Source organism: Lathamus discolor, chromosome 2 (genome assembly GCF_037157495.1).
Source record: "Lathamus discolor isolate bLatDis1 chromosome 2, bLatDis1.hap1, whole genome shotgun sequence".
Lineage (NCBI taxonomy): Eukaryota > Metazoa > Chordata > Aves > Psittaciformes > Psittacidae > Lathamus > Lathamus discolor.
The window spans coordinates 65924696-65939872 of NC_088885.1; the positions used below are offsets into that span (position 1 = coordinate 65924696).

The 15177-nt window shown below is 42.1% G+C and overlaps 1 long non-coding RNA gene across 2 annotated transcripts in view; it reads right to left on the bottom strand.

The window, feature by feature from the left end:
- LOC136008275 (uncharacterized) overlaps positions 1-12085 on the bottom strand; it is a 59182-nt gene extending 47097 nt beyond the window's left edge. Inside the window, exon 1 of one of the 2 annotated variants that reach the window (XR_010610029.1) lies at positions 11835-12085. This is a non-coding gene — a long non-coding RNA (uncharacterized LOC136008275). Of the gene's footprint in view, positions 1-11829 lie in introns of both variants that reach the window. The other variant, XR_010610028.1, reaches the window with a different exon arrangement.
- Between the last annotated feature and the right edge of the window lie 3092 nt (positions 12086-15177).

A 15177-nucleotide genomic window follows, 5' to 3' on the forward strand; every position in this document is an offset into this window, starting at 1 on the left:
TCTAATATCTGTACAGTTATTAAAAGCTCCAGGGTTTTGTGAAGTATTTTTTATTAACAGATATGAGAGAAAGAAGCCTTTGTACAAGAACTAAAACATCCTAGTAAAACCTGCAGGACCTTTTACTGTTGATGCCTGCAAGACATTCTCTACCAGAGACAGCTGAACAACAAAATTGGCACAGATAATATTGCTAAGGGTAGGGAGAAGAAAATAGGGCCCCAAAAACAAAGCCTTCCATGATTCTTTACACCTAAACCCCAAACAAATTACAAAAAGCACAGAAATTACTCCCCCTGCTCCTTTTCTTTTATGTCCCATACAATGCTAGATGGTAACCTGGCACCCAAACAACCACGGCTGAATCTGCATGCCAAATGATTGTCACAAGCATTTCACCTCCAGCAAGGTATCAGTGGATCTACATTAAGAAAACAGAAAGGGATGATGCTTTTATAAATCCATCTTCCAGACTTTTCTGTTTACTTTTTCAACTTCTGCTGCCTTTCCACTGAGGTACAGCAGTGTCACTTTTACAATTCTCTGAGGATATGTTAGATAAACACACAGCTTGTTTAAGCAGCCCTACCACCCGTTTGGAGCAGACGAAAGTTTCCTACCAGCTGGAAGGTGCTTGCTGTAACCTGCTATCCACCTTCTCTTTCTCTCCCCTTTGGAGGCTGCTGGCATGAGAGCGGGAAGTGTCGAGAGGGTTTTTGCAAGGCATCTGGCGTGGCTCTTGTGTGAAAAGCTGGCTCAGGGAAAGACTCATACCTTGGGTGGCAGTCACAATAAGAGTAGCTGTGGTTCTGTACTCCCGTAATGTGTACTTTAAACCAACGGTTTGTCTATTTGCTTCCAACAAATTTCTTGATTTGTGGAGTTTGGAGATGTAAAAAAACCCCCAAAACAAACCATTAATGGTCCCTAGATGCTTCTCTTGTTCTGTGGTAACTCTAAATTAAAGAAATTAAATGATCTGCAAGCCTCCCCACCTCAAGTCCTTTCATTCAAAGGACCTTAGAGATCTTCCCTCATATTCAAGTGTCTTGGAATAACGTGTCATCCCGACCTGAATCTTGCTTTATTTGGTGTTTTTCCCTTAGAACTCAAGCTACTGGAGGATCTCAGGTTCCATTAAAAATATTTTTGAAGTAGATAAGTGGTTTTGGAGAGCAGCTTGGAAGCACAATTTGAGAGCAAGACACAGGATCAGCAGCCAGGTGACGTTGCACACAGCTTTTAGCTATCAAGATGTGCTCTGCAGCAGTCTCTTCACTTCTGAATACTCACTGTTGGATCAGCTGCAAATCTCTCCACGCTTTGTGAAGCTGCTGTACGCCCTTGCTCCCAACCCCAGCATTTACAGGGCACAGGGAGTCCCTATCCTGTTCCCCCTGTCTTTGCCAGGGGACCCACCAGCCCCAATCTCAAGCCATGGAGGCCAAGAAGACATTTGCAGCCATTCATGGCTCAAGAAGGACATTTTTGCTTTGTGCTGAGGATGCCCAGCTAGTTCACTGGTGCTGAACAAGCCCATGAATGCTGCGCAGTGTAACCTCTTGCATTGTTAATAATAAAAGTTTTTCCGAAGCCTGGATAATGACATGGATCTGAAATCCTGCATGCAAGGTGTGGGGGCAGGGAGCAACCACTTGATTTTTCAGAAGAATTTGAAGAGGGAACTTTTTATTTGTAGGAGCTAACAGCCTTCTCCGGAAGATGAAGCTTAAGGGAGAAAATGGCAAAATTCCTGGCCTAAGGAGACCAGGAGATTTAATCCAAGCCCACAGCAGTTTTGGTAAACTGGCTATTGTAATCCCCCCTCCCCCCCCCCCCCCCCCCCATATAAGAACTTCTAGAAGTATAAACAAAGGTGTTATCAAAGCATTTCTGACTATGAATTTTTATGTTCTGGAAATCAATATGTTTCTTCCACCTGGATTTAACAGGAACAAAAGGTAAATCCCAGACCTAGTATTGGTTTGCTCATGGCTAGACTGTATGAGCTCAGGTTCCCCATTAAATACCATTAATTCAGAGCCATTTCTGTGGAGCTCTGCTGACTTTACCCTCTGAGGCCTTCAGTCTGGCCTTGATTTATTCTGCAGAAGCATACAACTGGCTCACTACCTTTCCACCAGAGCTCATACTCAAAAAATGCTGCTGCTCAGCCTGGGCTTGACAGCAAGCTTGTTACAAGCTTGGGCTGTGGTGTTGGGTTTAGTGGTTTGATGGTTTGGGTTTTTTTTTTTTCCCATTTGTTCTATCTTTTCTTCTTCTCTCTCCCTCTGTCAGAGTGACAGTCACCATCTCAGAGATCTGGCACAAAAGGCTGGAGCAGCATGATGTGGCTGATACAGGCAAGAAGCCAGAACATTTTGTGTAGGTTAACTGTCCTAGGCAGAGAGCATCCCACAGCTCAGGCATATGCCAGCAGCCAGCCATTCCTCCACTCTTCTTCCCCTCTCCAGCCTTCCTCCCACTCTGACTTTCATGCTCAGCCCAAGTTGATTAAAACATTGCTGTCATTAAGAAAAAAGCTAAAAGGTGGAGAGGGGGTGGGGAAATTTCCTTGCAGCTGCTACTTCTGTCAGCCGGCAAGTTGCTTTTAAACCCTCCTTGATAGAAAGCAGCAATGCACTCTGGCTTTCCTTTCCTCACCACTGAAGGGCTCCTGCATGCAGACATTTCCATGACAGTCTTCCGATGGAGCCTGCTAGTGATGACGAGCAGGATGTCTGCCAGCATCCTTCCCCTCTGCCTCCTGCCAGTTATCCATGGCTGCATGTGCAGGGTGCAAGGTTCTGGTCCTGCAGTTGAGCCCAGCCTGGGGAGATCACAGGAAAATCCTGGTGGGACACAACAAGACACTGTGGCTCTACGCAGGCTGTCTTGCAGGGAAAGCTGAGGTGATGGTGCCCTACCTGTTTGTACGCTCACTATGGCAAAACTGTGTGTGGAAGGCTGTCATTCCTCTCCCACACAATTTCTGATACACTGAGATGGGCATGAAAAAATCCTGCCTTTGGGAATGTCCCTGAGCTCTGAGCAGAGATTTTTGGGGAATGCGGACTTGAATCCAGATGTGGAGCACACAGCTGGCATGTGTCCTTGGAGCAGGCCAAGCCCAAACCACAGATCTGTACCTCACATGCCTGGGGCTCTCAGAACTCAATTTGATCCTTGCAGCCAGAGACATCTGCTCTTGAGTTGTTATAATGGACACAAGAAAGCAATTTGGATTATCATCTCTAAAACCTCTACTTGCTAGTCTGCATGAGCAGCTAATGGCCTCCAAAGGATGCAAACAAGGGAAAAGGGTTGCTGGAAGGGTAACATTGCTTTGACAGTAAAATAAACAACAAACTATGGCCCACAAGAAAAAAGAAAGCAGAACACAAGCATGTTAGGCCACCTTCCCAATTCTGCAAATGCTTTCACCCTTTTTAGTTCTTTTTCTATTTCCCACAAAGCCCTTCTTACTTTTGTGCTGTCTCTCATGGCTCTGGTTCCCTTCACACTAAAGAATTGGTAAGATTTGGTTTCATAAAGCATAATTGTGCTCCAAAATTCATTTATTAAATGGTCTATCAGCCATCTACAATTTAAAAGGCTCAAAAAAGATCATAAGAAAAGCAACAGCAGGCTGAAAAACCATGTGCTAACCTTTAAGTATCCCATTATGTTTACACTTCAATGGTTCAAGGTGCAGAAACCTCAGATTTAAGTAATTACAAGATTTAAGCTTGGTACCTAATGTATGGTGACCCACATTTTCAAAAATCAATGAAAGAATGATGGTTCTCCCCTTCAGATAACTCAAACAGCACCTCATTTTCATAGACCCTGCAGCTGATCTTCCTAAAAAGGAGAAAGGTTCATTTATTAAGAGATAACTGGCAAGCTGATTAGTTTTGCTATGATTAGTCACTGCAGCATTTAAGACCTGGAATTTTATAGGATATAGCAGAGAAGAAAAGGAATGAGCCATTTAGTTGTTAGAACAAGACTAAAAGAAACCTTCTGCTATTTCATCATTAATCTGCTAAAAAAACATGGGTTCCAACATAACTCTCACACAACTTGATACCTTAAGCTGAATGTCTGAACTTCTTCTATCATAGAAATTCCACTTATTTCAGTATTAATTTATCTTCCATCAAAATGATGATCCATTCAAAATTTCTCCTAAGAATAATTTCCAGGGGAAAAAGAGTTCAAATCAAATGACAAATTTCTTCTGCTAGAAGTAGGTTTAATTTTACTTTCAACTTTAAAAACAAAATAAAAATACCTGCAGAGGACAAGAAAATGAAAACAAGGAGTACTTTATGCTACAAAAACTTTGAAATAAAGTGTTCTTACATCTTGAAGGCAATTTTTCTTCAATTATTTTTCTAAACAAAGTCTTGCCAACCTCTGCTGACAAAATTTCACAGTACCTTTTTGTTTTTTTGATATAGCAGCACTTTCCAGGCAAGAAAGGTTACTTTGGGCAATGCCAGAATAGCTGAAACCGCACATGTACAGGTAAGAATGGGCAGATGCCTCTTGACTAACAGGTCACAGGCCAAACTTTGCCCTTGTAGGATATGAAAGTACAGACTCATGACCGCTGGAAAAATGTTTAATGCAATTACCAGCAGACTAATTCCAGCAGCAAGCATGTTGATGCTGGAATTATCCAAGCGACTGCCTGATGAAAGGGTGCATTTGTTAAAAGCACATTTGCCTAGCTCACTAATCTCTGCAGATACCCTGCTGGGAAATCCTTTGAATCCAATACCTGATAAGTGAATAAACATCCTACAAGCCTATTACTGAAATATTATGCACCTGTTACAAGAATGCTGTCGTGCATTAATTTCCATGCAGCACCATTGCTCTTTAAAGATGCTTTTGATGATGGAGTTGGAAAAGCTGTTACTGAAACTAACATTACTTTGAGAGCAGAGTTGCAACCCATGCACCCAGATGCATCTCAAAAAAAGCCTGCCCAGCTTGGGTCAGGCTCACCATGTGTCCCTCTTCTCAGGGCTGCAGAAGTCCACTGGAGGCAATGACCCTGCCCTAAACCTAGACAGACAAATATGTGAATTCAGTTGCCCATACTTAATGTCTGTGTGAATTTAATTTACCCTAGGTGCGGAAGTCAGACAAAGGCAAATTCTGCAAGACCAGGGAGCAGGGCTGTTTGTTTGCTGCTTGGTGGTGGAGGGGCATTACAGGTACAGTTTAGGATTTTCTGCTGCTTGTGAAGCATTCTGTAATCAAGGATCATGAATGCTTCTTGGTGAATAAATATTCACCTTGCCGACAAGGACTCCAGCAACTAGGCATCAGATTACTGGCAATGAATTTTATGACTTTGACTTTAACAACTGTGCTTCATGGCTGCTTTGATCAGACAATTGATATTCTGGAGAGGTTGCCTCAACATGGAGATAAGCTTAAACAAAGGACTTTGCACAGGTCTGGTGAAGGAGAAAGAGTGAAAATTCCCTTAGCACGCCAGAAGGGAAGGCTCACAAAGACGCACTCATGTCGGACACAGGAGGGGAAGTACCAGACTTTCCAGATCATTGTTCTAGTAAATAGGTTCAATGGCAGAACTATTTCTATGCCACGGTTAATAATATTCATGGGAGGTCACCTCTACATTTGCTACAATGAACATCAGTTTCTCAGGGCACATATTAAAAGCCAGTTGTTTAGTCAAGGAAGAACACTAACTCCAGAAACTCTGCCAGGTAAAAAATACAAAGCCAGAGCTTACATTTCAAACTGCATGGAGGTCAACTACATGCAGAAAAATCATTCTCTGCCAAGCAGCTTAATGCAATAAAATTGTAAACTTTTCATAGATAATTTGAAAAGAAAGAGAGGCTAAATTAATTGAATAAATTATTTCCTATGAATCATTCAGTCTGCTCTAATTAACAGGAGCTTGTGTACTCAGCTCCTTCTGCTGTATCTCCATGTCTGTCCCGAAGGGTCAGAGTCCCTGAGAAATCCATCATTTTACTTTCAAATGTATTTTCATTAAGTTATAGTTGGAAATAACAACAAAGAGATAGTCTGAGTTAAAAAAAGAGGAGAAATTTTCAAGGGGATTTACCAGTGGTTGAACTTCAGTTAGGGATGGCATTCCAGTTCTCCATATAAATAGCTGGGTGTTTATCTGAACTCCTGCTCACAGCACCTGGATGAAGGGCTTCCCAAGAGCTCCCCCCTTCCAGATGCCACAATTCCCCTAATTAATCCTCCTTTGGACCCTGTAACCCTATAGCTAGCCTATGCTTTGGCATCTCCCAGGATTGCTGCAAACATTATTAGCCTGTATGTTAGAACAGTTGCCAGGAAAATAGAAGGGCAGGACCAGATTAGATGGTGGTGGAGGGATGGGGAAATAAGGGAACATTAATTCCCTCTTGGGTATCAGCAGAGGAATGCCTGCTTATGCTGCATGTAATGCAGTAATTGCAATGCAGCACCTTCCCCGTCCTCACTTCCAGTTAGGTTAGAGAAGTCTGCCTTGGTGCTGTCATTATAAAGGTTTTAGCTACAGGAGGTGTTGTTTGCTGTGTTTGTTTTTTTCAGTGGTTGCATCTTATATGGGAATCACTGACATGACAAAATATCATGTTTGTCCCCCTGTAATCCTCTGGGCTGGTGGATCAGAGGATTACAGTGGAGAAGTGGACAGCCTAGTTCCCTTGCTGGATATGAGACTCTCCTCCCACAGCCAAAACCCTGTCCCATCCAGAGGATTTGTCACTGTATAAAGATAGAAGGAAAGAGAAGGGGGAAGCAGAGGGGTTGGCCAAAACCACTGATCCTCACTCAGGTAAAAGCAGCATCAAAGAGTTAAGCCAATATCTTAGGTTTCAAAGAAGAGTTTGCTTCGAGCTCAGGCCAGTAAACATTTGGGAATTTTCAGGGTTTTGCTCATTCTCCATCCTTATTGCATACTTATTTTTTTTTTCTTTACCTATTAATGATATCTATTGCATTTAGTGCCCAAGGGCCCTAATCCACATCAGAGCCCCTCTATGCTGGGCACATGGCAGCCGGGACTGCCCTGAAGAGCTCACACAGTAATTAGGCAAAGCAGAATGAAAGTGGCAAGGGGAACAGCAACAAAGGGAAAGCCTGTAGTTTCAGCAAGGAGACTGCCTCTGTGACCTGCTGTAGAAGCAGCAGGGAGAGAGTCTCCTGGTCTGCCTCATCTGCAGTCACACTTACATGTGGATGATGCTCCATGTTAAATATTGACACATTGCAAGCTAATAGTAGTTAAATCCTCTGCAGAAACAGGCACCATGCAACCTCCTTCCCCTGCCTACCCCAAGGTAAAGCCAGGTAGCTCTGTTGCTCAGTGGCTGAGAGCAGCTTGCCATGGCACTTGCAAGAACCTGGGGTTTTGCTGTTTTTCCAGCAAAACCAGAGTTTCTTTTCTATCTGTTGACAGAGAAGAAGTCTGAGGGGAAATTTTAAAAGGGGAACAAAAAAGGCTCACATGGAAAGATCATTTCCTCCTGTAAAAGGACCCCGGGAACAAGATAAGTGTTACATTGACTGGAGACAAACAAAATTAAAACAAAATTCATTTCTCTGGAAAAATTAGAAGAATTATGTTCCTGGTAAAGCCTCTGTCTCTTTACCCTGTAGTCAAACAGAGGTCAAAGTAATTAATGCTAAAAAGAATCCATGTAACAGGATGCGTAGAATCCAGTTAATACAGATTGCATTATAAAAGCATCTTCTGACAAGAGATAAAATTATATGTACACGATTCAGAACTACTTTTCCAGAGAATATAAACAATTATGTACAATGAAGGCAAGCTGCTGGAGTATATTCGTAGCAGAGCAATTATAAGTAGGCCAGTTTGTTTCCTCACTTCCTCTGATATTTTTCTATTTACTATGGAGACATTTTAAACCCTTAATGTCAGAATCAGGCCATGTGCTTTGTGACAAACACATGAGCATACAGGTAAAGTAGATGTAACTTTGCTCATCAACTCTTTTCTGGCTGTAGTCTGTGTTGGTCTGACCTCATGCAGAATCATGACTCCACCACGCTCAGTGCTGCATAAACACATGGGATGACCCACTTCTTTACTTACTTTAAAAGTTTGGTGTTTGGTGGGTTTTTACCAAAAAGGCACAGAATGAGTCTGTAGTATACCCAAAAATTTCCGTTTCAAGGTGACTCAAAAGATATGAAGATGAGAAAGTTGGGGCTTTTCAGCCTGGAGAAGAGAAGGCTGCGTGGAGACCTCATAGCAGCCTTCCAGTATCTGAAGGGGGCCTGCAAGGATGCTGGGGGGGGACTCTTCATTAGGGACTGTAGTGATGAGACAAGGGGTAACGGGTTAAAACTTAAACAGGGGAAGTTTAGATTGGATATAAGGAGGAAGTTCTTTCCTGTTAGGGTGGTGAGGCACTGGAACGGGTTGCCCAGGGAAGTTGTGAATGCTCCATCCCTGGCAGTGTTCAAGGCCAGGCTGGACGAAGCCTTGGGTGACATGATTTAGTGTGAGGTGTCCTTGCCCAAGGCAGGGGGATGGAACTTAATGATCTTGAGGTTCTTTCCAACCCTTACTATTCTAAGATTCTATGATACATGTATGTACACGTGTTTCCAAAGTTGGATAATTATTTAGGGGCAGCTAAGAAAGCTTGGGCCAATTGGCCCAGATGATGGTTTTATACTAAGGGCAGTCTGAGCTCTCTGCCTTGTAAATAAGATCAAATCCATACACTTGCCTTTGCTTAGACAGCTCCCTATACTCTCAGGTCTCTTCTTTCCTCCAAGCTCGTTGTTGCTGACGTTGAAGTTCATATTCTTTAGAATAACACCATAACAAGTATTATTCTGCCAGATCAAAGGATGTAGGAGAATCTTGTCATGCACCAATCAAAGGGCATCATTTTACATGAATGTTTTCCCTTGAAAACTGAAGTGGAAGGCGCAAAGATCAAAATCAAGGAGTATGTAGAAATGCCTTGGCTCACATTACAAATAACACTCACTAGGTTGTTACTCAAGATGGAGAACTGCTCAAGGGGGAAGGGATATGAGTGCCAGGCTTAGTGATCCTTTATATTCTAAAGGATACTGCTACACTTCACATATTCCTTCAAGCTGCACAAACATGCATCGAAGATTGGATGTAAGCCTGATTTAAGACTTTTTTTTCAGATATCTAACTGGATATCCCACTCAATCTTTGCATGAAAAAGGTTTAAAATCCCCCACATTTTTCTCTTTCATATTGGTTTTCCATTTGTTGATGTAATAAGTTCATCAGACTGTCCTGTTCTATTTATTGCCCATAATCTCCTTTTCCAGGCTCAAAAGCTAATAATATGCTACAGGGGACTGTTTTATTCGCTTTCCAACTGTGCTTTCTTTCTCTATCATGCAATTAAACACAAGAGTCACGGAAATATCTCTAGTTCACGTTTAGTTTTAGAGAAATCAAGCTGTGTGTATATGAAAGTGGCTTTTCATACAATTTACTAACAAATATTGAGTTTGATTCAGTAAATGCTCTAGAGACCCAAGACGTTTTTAATAGCTGCATAAAGTTATATAATGTGCATAAATGCTCTCCTTATTGCAAATGACCTAAAGTTATGTAAGTACTTTGTGCAGTACTAATTTAAACGCACGATACAAAAATCACAACATCCATTCTGCTAATGTTCTTCCTAACTTAATAAAAGAAGTTCTTGTGCAAACTTCACAGCTATGGAATGATCTATTTCAACTGAAGTGCTGGTCATTAGCTTCTTTTCAGAGCTAAAACATCTTTCTAGGCTTTATAGTTAAACTTGTGATAAAAAGCTTTTGTGGTTGTCCACATTTGATTATTCTTCACACCCAGAGATGAAGCTGAGACTGCTAGATGCAGATGATTGAGAAGATATCCAAGTCAAAACTCTTGTGACTATATTAACATGTTCTTCCTTACTTTTTATCTCCTAAGCTTGGTGAAACTGTGGCTTTTGTTATCCTGCTTTTGACCCCAAACAAACCCTAACCAACCAAACAAGCAAACAAGAGCTTACCACATTAGTAAGAAAGTCTGGAATAGATTTTTCAGATTCGTATCATAAAATTTTTCATCTTGACTTCATAGGCTGAGGCCAGGGGCAAATCTGCCCCTCACACTTGGAAAGGATGCAGAAAGAGTAACCAGGAGTCAGGACTGCTCAATGTTTCCTTGCCTTCTTTACTAACCTGATTCTTGCTACACCTGTGGTTTCTTTGGCATGCAGAGCCAGGACAAGACATTATTCACTATACACGCACACACACACAAAAAACACAACAACTAACACCTCCACCCCCCCCCCCCAAAAAAAAAAAACCAAAAAACCCCCAAAAATCATTGCTTAGTTAGGAAAAGCACTTTCTAGGCAGAATAATCTATCTACAATAAAAAAGTAATATCGAACGCCACATATATTTTTGAATTCTGGCAGCTATGTCACAGTTTTCATGTTGTGTGATTACCAGCTTCAGGCTTCATGAGGTGGAAACCATCATGTTTCTGGGCCAAGGTCCTTTCTGACCTCACAGCATTTCCAGCCACGCAACTTGCACTGCAGCAATCTGGCAGGACTCCCAACTGCAGCCCTTCCCCTCCTTTTCAGTCCCAGTTTCCCTTAATTTTCTGTTTTTCCTGTCTTTCCAGGAGCTTTTGTCTGCCTTCCCATTTCTGGTGCTCCAGGGCACAAGGTTGATGCTCCTACCAGACCCCAGCTAACAGCAGCCTCCCCAGTCTTGATTGTCTGCCCACCCCTCTCCAAATCATCCCCTAACTAATCCCATCAAAACTCCTTCTTAATTGGAACTCCTCCCAGATCAGAAACTACTGCAAATAAGGAAGAGAGACAGCAGAAGAGCAATCTAGAAGTTGCCTTAAGATGGCATCATTAGCTGCAACCTGCAAGTAGCAGGTTGCTAGGGTGTATATGCACTGTGTCAAACCTGGCAGGAATGGCTAAGGGTTGGCATTCAGAATCACCATGGGGCTGAGCCAAGCCAAAAGATATGGCCCTTCATACTGCTGGTTGTACAGAATCAGGAGAGTACAAGTGGTGGCTTATTTTCCACTCATATAAAATATGCTACATGTAAATTTTCCGGTTAGTTTATGCAAGATTTGGTGGAGCAGAAAAGTTGCACAAAAGACCTTAGACAATAGTTAGGAATTGTATCAAGTATTGCATAGAAATTACAGACTCCCCCATATTAATTTTTAATGAAAATATTTTGTACCACCATCAGCCACTTCCAGAACAATAATTACACAGCACAAGCAAATAATCATAGGAAAACATCCACTTTTTTCAGCTGTCCTCAACTAAGCAAGTAAACCAGCAGTAATGTACCTACCAGTATCATCTACCTTGACAAAATATTTGGAATAAAGTACCAAAGTGTAGAACTGCCTCCTAAAGCATCAAGAGGCAACTGCAAGATTTTGCAGAGCTAATCCCTAGTATAAGGAATATAAGTAAGTAGGCAGCTAGAGAAGTAGTGGTTCCAGCTGTAAGTCTTAATGCTCGAGGAGAAGAAATTATCTAGAGCCTTATGAAAGAAAGGAAGCTTTATAAACACAAAAAAAACTAGGAGTGCCCTTAATATGTCATGAATCCCAGTTCAGAACAAAAACATGAATTCAGATACATAATTTGATGTGAAATCAGGGTGCACTGCTACTTTTGTAAAGCCTGAAGTTTACATATAAACTTATTGTAATGTAAACAGATTGATAGAAGAAGAATCAGAACTGACATTCCTTACCTTACCCAAAGCTGATCCCTTCAGGAACAAAAACTGAACAAAAGGGTCTTTTAGTTGAACATACAGGGTGACAGAAGAGTCTCAGCCTTACTGCAACCAGCCTCAGCAGCACCTTGCTTCCTGCTGGACCACTCTGTGCAAAGCCAGCCGCAGAGAGAAGCCTCACTTAGCAACATCAGTGTTCCAGAAAGCCCTAACACAAATCACCCTCACAAAAATGAATCTCATTCTTTTCTAATGAGTATGGTCTTTTACACTGACAAGGTTCATTCGTTGCAGCTGCTCTGCATTCTTGTAATGGAGCCCTGAGGATTGGGTTTTTTCCCCATTTACCTGCAAAGTACAATTTCTGGGCCCTTTCTATGGAATATTTGCATTCAAAATTTAGCAGGACTAAAGTCATTATTTCTCAGCCTTGGTGTGGAAACAAATGCAGTGACCATCTTCTATCCCTAGTCACCTTTTCCTCACAAAACCAGGGCTGAGCCATTTCCATAGACCTGCTCTCTTCCTCTAGCCACACTCAGCACCTTTTCCTCACTTTTATTTAATGTCTGCCCATCTAATGTGATCATATGCGACCCTGAAAGATAAACTTACTGAAACAGAAATGCTTGACAAATAGTCAAACCCCACCACCAATACCCAAATGTGGAGACAAACAAACCATATTAATGTACTTGCTAGGTAGTGCAGAAAACATCTTTTTGACAGGCATACACAATGTGCTAAGAAGATTAAAATGAGAGATGAAAATAAATGACAGGGAGCAGGGAAAACAAAGTAGAGGTGGCCTGGGTGTCTCAGGGGGTATATAGTGGGATAGAGAGAATTTCACCTTGAGGTTAACCGCCTGAATCTTACTCAGGCTAGCAGCAGCAGAGCTCTCGCAGCTTCTCAGACACAACAAATGATTGGCACTAACTGATATGAAGTAAGTCGTTAGCCTGGGTTTATCCCTGAAGGAATAATGGTCAGACCTCTTAATCCAGAAACACAGCCTCACGAACCTCTTTCTTTGTTTTCCAGGGGTGAGAACAGCCTGGCTGTGCCAGCTGCCCAGGCTGGTCTAGCCCGTGTCCCTGTCACTGTATGTGATTTGTGTATCATCACAAAGGATAAGCACCAGCCAGGCAGTTTAGGAGAGGTGAGTCCAGAGCCAGCCAGTAACCAGGCAGAATGGACAGTGGATCCTCCATTTGGCAATATGAGGACGATGCTTTGCAGACACGAGAAAGAGATGGCTGAAAACCATAAATTCTGATTTTTAGGGGAAGGAAGTAGAAAAAAGTATGATTTGGAACTTGGTTGTCTCCCGTTGGGAACACAGAAATGATGAGAGTTTCTTGCAGTGCAGGAGGTCTGCATGATAAAATTCTGGATGTAGTGAAGTTGCATATTTCATGTGGAAAAGCTGAGATGACATATTTTTGTTTTGACGTTTTCAACTCAGTTGTCCTCACATTTACACAGGAAAGCAAGAGGAAGTTCAGGTGTTTCTCACAATAACAATGTAGCACAGATTTCAGAAAAAAAGCTTACAGAAAAAAAACCCCAAAAAACTAAAACAAAACAATCTCATGGCAAAATGTAACAAATTGTCCACTTTAGTCTGAGCTGTTCTTGAAGAAATAGGTTGGCAAAGTACCACTGAAATTAGGATGAGACCAAAAAGCTTTTTACTTCTGCAAAGTGTGTAGTTTTTCAAAAAACACAAATGATTTAAACAGTCTCTTTTCCCCAAACCCGTGTTTAATCCCATAATAAGCCCCGGACTTTCTGCATGATATGTCACACAAGTCATTTCAGGTGAAATCCCAGCCCTGCCAAGGTCAGGCCTGGGAGTTCACCTGTGGTTTTCAGTGTAGCCTGGATTCCTCTCTAAATCTGTGCAGTGTAAACCCCTGACTGTGAATAAAGGGTAATGGTACCTTTTCTAATGGTGAGGAAGCTGCTATACAGCAAGTAAGGAAAACAACAAAGGAAAACAACAAACAAATGAGAAACTATGCTTTTAACTTATGTGGCCGGTATGGGCTAGTATTGCCCACAGTGTTATAGGGAAAAAAAAGCACATCCTTGCCAACATGTATCTTTCCAGTCTAGTATGGTTCAGTTGTAGAATAACTCCATCTCCATTCTGCTGAAGTGCTCCCACCTACTGACAAGAGGGGCAGAGAAGGCATTTCTTTCACTGCACTTAGGAGTCTGACAGCAAGTAGGAGCAGTCCCACTGGCATGCCAGCAGCTGGCAGGCAGCAGATGCTGCCACATTTTGGTCTAGAAGCAGGCAGGTGTTGCTGCATGCTGCCTGGCTGCCTGGTCAGTTATGACATGGTGAACCCTCAGAGTTATTAGCTGACAATTAAAGCAGCCAAACCTGAAGGGCAGGTAACAAAGCAGAGACCTGAAATGCGTGGTGGTGGCTGCAAAACAAAACAGCTTTGCCTTGCAGTACTGTCAATGAGTACTGGGAACACTGAGTGAACTGTTATCCTTCTGGAGAGCTCGGCTGTGGGCTGCTTGCTGTGATGGTGGGCATTGAAGCTGAAGTAACCAGGGTACCCCTCATCAGACACTTATCAGTGTCCAGCCAGTCTAACACAGAGGCAAACCTCCCCTTGCTATGGGGAACCTCCAAAAGTGGAGCACTAGTTATTGCAGTAGAGAAAAAAAGCAGGGAGCACTCTCCTCTCCAAATTTTACTCATATATGCTATGGAGGGATGGCTTAGACTGACATTTTAACAGCCACCACTGTAAATTACAGCATGGCTGGTTTTGTATGTGGTTTGGGTTTTGGTTTACTGGGGCAGGTAAGAAACCAGAACGTCAAAACAGCAGGTTTTTTGTAATCTGCAAGCTACATTATCCTGCAATGGTTTTTGAAGTGATCTATACATACATGATCTAAATCAGAGAAAAAAGTCGTATTAATGTTAAGAAACTGTGGTGACATTAATAAAATGTGGCTGGGTGTGCTCATGCATGTATGTACATACTTGACTTTATGCATTTATATGCGCATGCGAGACTGAGCTGTGATACTGCTTCTCTTCATTCTCATTTGTTGAGATACTGTAAATCAGTTCAACATAAACTAGCTTTGTGTGTTGGAATTTTCCAATATTTCAGGAAGTAAGTGTACTGGAGCTGAGATCATGATGCCTGAACTACCAGGAGCTGTGCATGGGAATCACGTAAACTGCTACTTGTTGGAAAGACAGCAGGAGCCCCATAACAAAAAGCATCACTTGTTACATCACTGATGTTATCCACAATGGAAAACTATGGAAGGCAGAGCTCTCGGAGACTTTCAGTGGGTTTTGAAAAACCTGTGTGTTGCATC